Here is a 6,839-nt window from a genome sequence, read left to right as displayed (position 1 = left end):
ATCAAGCAACCTCTTCAAACAGCATCAATATATCAATAAGCCTATTCACTATTATATTATATTGTACAGGACTAGAGCTAGAGGACTAAGGGGGCAGGCTATATGTTATCAAGTAGGCCTATATTAAAACATGTAGTCAACATTATAACTTTATGTTGGTTTAAGTGAAAACAAAGCATGTCATGAACTAGGAAAATCCATGGTACTACATCATTGTTGGCAAAATGATCATGATAGCCTACATATTTCATCCATATCTGGTTTAGTCTTGAGCAGGCCTAGGCTACTTTGCTATAAATTAGTCGTAGACTTATTACAATATAGTCTATGTATATCTATATATATCGAGGGCTGAGAACCACAGGGGCGTAAGTGACATTTCACCAACTTTACAAGAGAGCCAAAACAAATCTAACTGCTTATGTTCACAGTTAAAGACCTTTGGTTTTTGGTTTTGTCAATCATTTTATATTTATAAATATTTTACTTCTATAATTGTGTCAGCTTAAAAGAGCTCAAGAGCTTTCAGGTGATATATATAACTCAATTTTGACCAAAATGTCACTTACGCAACTGCCCCTTTGGTTCTCAGCCCTCGATATATGTTATAATGTTTATATGTATCACAGTTTATCAACAGTTCTCATAAAAGTCATCTGATGTTATCATTTAAGGGGTCATTTTTGAAAACTTTCTCCTGAGGGTGCTGGGTATATTTTCCTCTTTTTTGTCCTTTGCCAATCACACCCCTGAAATATGGTGTGAATTAGGGATGTAACGATTACCGGTGTGACGGTAAACCATGATAAAAATGTTGATGATAACAATTACCGCGTTCATTTCGAATATCATTATTATCACGGTTGATACTACGGTGTGGTAACCGCGTGTTTAATTCCTCCCAGCTTCATCCGATCCTGCTTTTGACACAAGCTGGAAGGCTACTATGAAACAAAACTTTACCTTACTAATTCTGTTTTCTAATTGATGGATTTAACCATGATTCGGATAAGGCTACACCTGCTTTTAAAGGGCGCAACATTTTCACCCCAAAACGTGCGCTGTATCATGTAGCCACTCTGCGTCTTTTTATGTAGGCCTACACGTTCACATTAAATCTAGGCTATTCCATTAACGTTATCAGGAGAATGCCGTAAAGTTTTATGTTGAGCGCTGGGTGTCACTCGTTGGATATAACAGAGATATACCAAACTCCAAATCATAAGCTATAAGCAGCCAACATTTCCAACCAAGGAAAAAGTGAGCACAATGCCACGGTAACCTACCTACAGTGGGCTATGGAATTTAGTTCATTTAGGTCTACTGTAGTGTTTAATTCAATTTCCGAAAAAAGCTACACAGCCTATTGGCAATCTTTTCCATCAAGGTAACTATCCCGTTAGCTCACGCGTCATGTCTATCATTAGGCTAATGTACAGTAGCCTAGTGCTCACCAAAATCGTAGAAGTTAACATTGCAAGACACTTATCTTTTCTATGATCCCAGCGATATTTTCTTTGACTTGTTAATTTTTTGAACATTCACTTTATTCAATGAAAACGGATATCCTTGAACTATGTGTGACTACTTTCCTCAAGAATGAAGGTTAATATAATTAGGCTACTTCACGTATCTCTTAAAGTGACAGGCTCTCAATTAGACCTACACAACACCCCTGTAATGTCATTAAAGACAAGTGTAATAGTTTAAAAATCAATATGAAGTATTCAAATTACTGAATATTTTTAGCTATACGTAATTATGCAGATCCTAACATATTCTAAACTATTAGCAAAATATATATAGTTGATGAATTCAAAATATGCACTAGAAACAAGACAAGCCATTTTCTGTGTGTGTTGAGGGTTGAGCAGAGACTAGGATTGCCACTGCTGTGAATGATCAGTATCCTGCTGAAGGCAATAAGGGTTTGCCTATATTTTTAATGTAAGAAACACTTTTTTAAACTAAATATTTCAGCTTGTCTACACCCATCAGCGCTTTCTTAACATATTGTACACACAATTTTTAAAATACCGGGATAATACCGAAAACCGTGATAATTTTGGTCACTATAACCGTGGGGTTAAATTTTCATACCGTTACATCCCTAGTGTGAATCAATCCATGCTGTTCAACATCATCGAGTGCTGTCAGTAAGAAAAAGAACAAGGAAACTTGATAACACAGCAGCAAACACTAATTTTCTATGCCCCATTCAGTTAACCTAATGATAGTTGCTGGTTCAGTATTCGGCTAAGGTTGTATCAAATTTCCTGGTTCTTTATCCTACAGTGACCTCAAACAACAGGGCTTTGAATTTGTTCACTCACAATTTCAATACTGGAAAACTGGTCTTGAAAGTCCTTAACCCTCCTGTTGTGTTCATTTCATGTTAATCAGTTTTGTGTTCCCGGTCAAAAATGACCGACCCCAGTATAGTTGATTGTAAATCCATAATTATACATATGTATTCACCTAATGTTGCTATGTATCTTTTAATTAGCTCAAGTCCTTGTGAACATTACATGTTTTAAAGTTCTATTTGCTATTTCTGGCCTGTAGGCCTCATTGACCTGAGCTCATACAAGTCGTTTTTTAGTAAAAATAGCATAATATATGCATTATTTTGGCTCTAATCAACATTAAAATAAATATATTGTGCTATTTATCATGGAATACTTCATGTTCAAATTTAAAAAGAACCTTTGTTCTGAAACTATTTCAAATTTCTAACAGTGGCACAAAATCACATCTTTTGTGTTCCCGGTCAAAAATGACCGACCCTATTTTAGTTGATTGTAAATCCATAATAAGACATATATTTATCTTATGTTGTTATGCATCTTTTAAGTAGCTTAAGTTCTTGTGAACATTACATGTTTTAAAGTTCTATTTGCTATTTATGGCCTGTAGGCCTCATTGACCTGAACTCATACAAGTCGTTTTTTAATAACATTTGCATAACATATGCATTATTTTGGCTCTAATAAACATTCAGATAAAAATATTGGGTTATTATATCACAGAGTGCATTATGTCCAAGTTTTGAAATAATATTTGTTTTGAAACCATTTCAATTTGTTCACAGTTGCACAAAATCATGCCTTTTCTGTTCCCGGTCAAAACTGACCGGTATGATTTTATTTGTAAAGAATGACCATTACTAGTCAATAGCCTGCCTTTTCTGAGCCACAACTGACAACAATCTCTTGAGTAGTTCTTTGATAAGCTGGCACAGGTCTCCTGAGGTATTTTGACCCATTATTTCATTGTGAATCGTTCCATCTGCATAGTTTCCGCACATGGACATTCACTTTGAGCACCCGACACAGATTCTCAATTGGATTGAGGTTTGGGCTCTGTGTGGGCCACTCCAGGACCTGGGTTCTGGTATCCTTGAGCAACTGTTGGACCAATTTTGATGTATGCTTTGGATAATTATCTTGTTGGAAGACCCTGCAATGACCTACAGCTAGTCTAAGAGCCAATTTCTGCATATTATACTTCAAAATTTTAATTTTCTTTTTTCATAATGCCATGCACCTGAGCAAGGTTCCCTGTGCCTGAGGCTGCGAAACAGCCCCACAGCATGATGCTCCCACCACCATGTTGAACTGTGGGGTTCAACTTAGGGTTGAAAGCATCTCCCTTTCTTCGCCAAACATAAACAACATCCAAGTGCCCAAACAGTTCCAGATTAGTCTCATAAGACCAAAGCACAGACTTCCAGAACTCATTTTTTTATCTCTCAAATGCTCACGTGCAAATCTCAGTCTGATAGATAGATAGATAGATAGATAGATAGATAGATAGATAGATACTTTCTAGATCCCCAAGGGGAAATTCAAAGTTGTGATGTGCCACTCTCTGAGTAAAGGGGTTCTTCTGAGACGATGGCCCTGAAGCCCACCATGATGAAAGTCCCCCAACTTTGTTACTTGAAATATAAACTCCAGAAGAGGCCAGGTCAGCAACAATCATCTTGGCAGATGTCCGGCCTTCTTGCTGACATCTCTGACTATTTTCCTCTCCAGAGTTCTTGAAATTTTGTGCTTACATTACAACCACGCCCAGGTTTGCTTTGTAGAATTTGTCTCCTTGTACTTGACAATGATGCAACGTACAGCAGTTCTAGACACTGTGAAATGCTTGCAAATGGCAGTATAACCTTCCCCCTTATGATCTTCCACTATCTTCTTTCTGAGCTCAAGACTGATTTCCTTTGTCTTTGACATGGTCAGTAAGATTAGTCCCTCGATAATGTGTACAAGTGCCTTGTGCCTTGAGTCCTTCTATGCTGATTGAATGCTCGGGTATTGTTCTGAAGCCAATTAACTGTACAGGAGTGGTTTGAAAGCTGATTGGTTAATTAGGTGTGTTTTGATAACAAACAAATCACATGGGCAGTAATATTATTGACCATCCCATCATGGGGGCTAATATTTTTTACCACTATATTTGATGTAAAGTAAAACTAAAAATGTATTTTATTCCAAAATGTACACCAAAAGCCACTAAATATCCATTTTTGTGTGTGCTCAGCAACACATGCATGTGTGGTTGTAGGACAGAAGTCACTCAACTTAATTTTATACACTTTTTGTAGTCACACCCATTCATTTCTAATGACCGGTCATTTTTGACCGGGAACACCACAGGTGTACACAAGTTGAATAAAACACACAAAATTGCATCAAAGTTATCAAAAATTATTTTGTGTGTTCAGATGCCCTATGTGAACAAAGTCATGAAACCTCATGACAATCAGATTAAGTTAACTATATTTTTCAGAGACAAAATGTGCAAAATCGGACAGATTTGACCGTAACACAACAGGAGGGTTAAAAAGTGCTTGAATTTGGCCATGATAATGGTGTACAAACCCTGTGCATGTAAATTTAACGGTCTATCGTAGCAATAACAGCAACATTTTCTTTTATTTGGACTTCGGATAGACTTTTTATGAGGAACATTTAAAACCCTTGAACTAATAAAGTAAATTAAGTGAGAGGAAGTGTGCGGACCTTTTACTCTTTTTTTGAACATTTAAAACCCTACAACTTATCTTCGTGGCAGAAGGCGTACTTTAGAAATTTCACAGACAAAATTGTTTTTGCTACCCCTAGTCAGAGACAGAGCTCTGGTCTAGGGTGTGGCTTAGGGACTCTATAGTGCGTGCCACCTAGCAGATTGTGTTGTGGTGACGTGTACATTCACGAAAATGAAGCAAATTTGGTGGTTTTGTGTGTTGTTGCTGCCGCTACTGAAAGATAGAGCTCTGACACATACATTGACACAATTAGGTAGGCTTGTGTGTTATTGCTACCGCTAGTCAGGGACAGAGCTCTGGCCTAGGGTGTCGCTTAGGTACTCTATAGTGCCACCTAGCATGTTGTCTTTTGTGGTTGACACATGTATTCACAAAAATGAACCAAATTTAGTGGGCATGTATGTTGCTCATGCACAGGCACACCAACCCACACATGTTGCTTTGTTAGATTCCGAAATGTCACAGGTCTCCGCACCGCAGGTGCTCGGGCCCGCCATCGCCGCTTGCGGCTATATTTAGGGCCCGAGCACCGAGGTGCGGCCGCTGTAGCAGCGGCTGCACCGTAGGTGCAAGGCCCTATTGTTTCTGCTCAGATTATTATTATTATTATTATTATTATTATTATTATTATTCTTTTTCCGTCTTACCTGTTTTTTTTTTTTCACCAACTTGGCATGCTCTAAAACTCTTGTAATTTGGCAGCCATTTGTAGAATTGCAATCAAAACTCAGTGACAGAGCTTTGGCCTAGGGTGTGGCTCAGGGACTCTATAGCGCCACCTAACGCGGTTTCTGTTGTGTTTGACACATACTTGCACGAAAATGTACCAAATTTGGTGGGCATATGTGTTGTACTAATCTGAACAACTTTTACATTTAAATGATATAGTAAATCTTAGAGGAATTTGAGTTATGATTATGATTATGATTTTTGCACATCACATATTTTGAAACACTTCTCCTAGACGGTTTATCGAAATCATGTCCTTTCAGCAGTAAAATGATCTTGAGGGGTTGCCCGAGAGGAATTGCGACCAGATTTTTGAATTTCAAAAGTATATTGAAATGGCGAAGGTTTGAATTAAGGCGACTTATTACGAAACAGGAAGTTGGTGTAATAAGCAGAAAAAAGGTTATAAATTGGATGTAATTTGGAAGCTACATGTGGAATTGCTTTTGCTAGTCAGGGACAGAGCTCTGGCCTAAGGTGTGGCTTCGGGACTCTACAGCGCCACCTAGTAGCACGTTATCCGTTGTGGTTGACACAAACATTCACGAAAATGAACCAAATTTGTTGGGCTTGTGTGTTATTGCTATGGCTTGTCAGAGGCAGAGCTTTGGCCTAGGGTGTGGCATAGGGACTCTATAGCGCCACCTAGCACATTGTCTGTTGTGGTTGACACATACATTCACGAAAAATTAACCAAATTTGGTGGGCTTGTGTGTTATTGCTATCGCAAGTCAGAGACAGAGCTCTGGCCTAGGGTGTGGCTTAGGGACTCTATAGCGCCACCTAGTGTGTTACCTGTTGTGGTTGACATATACATTCACGAAAATGAATCAAATTTGGTGAGCTTGTGTGTTATTGCTATCGCAAGTCAGAGACAGAGCTCTGGCCTAGGGTGTGGCTTAAGGACTCTATAGCGCCACCTAGCGTGTTGTCTGTTGTGGTTGACACATACATTCAGGAAAATTGACCACATTTGGTGGGCATGTGTGTTGCTCATGCACATGCCCACCAACACGCACATGTTGCTTTGTTAGATTCCGAAATTTCACAGGTCTCC

Source organism: Sardina pilchardus, chromosome 1 (assembly GCF_963854185.1).
Source record: "Sardina pilchardus chromosome 1, fSarPil1.1, whole genome shotgun sequence".
In the NCBI taxonomy this organism is placed as follows: domain Eukaryota; kingdom Metazoa; phylum Chordata; class Actinopteri; order Clupeiformes; family Clupeidae; genus Sardina; species Sardina pilchardus.
The sequence above is the reverse complement of the archived record's forward strand: the minus strand, read 5'-3'. Positions refer to the sequence as shown.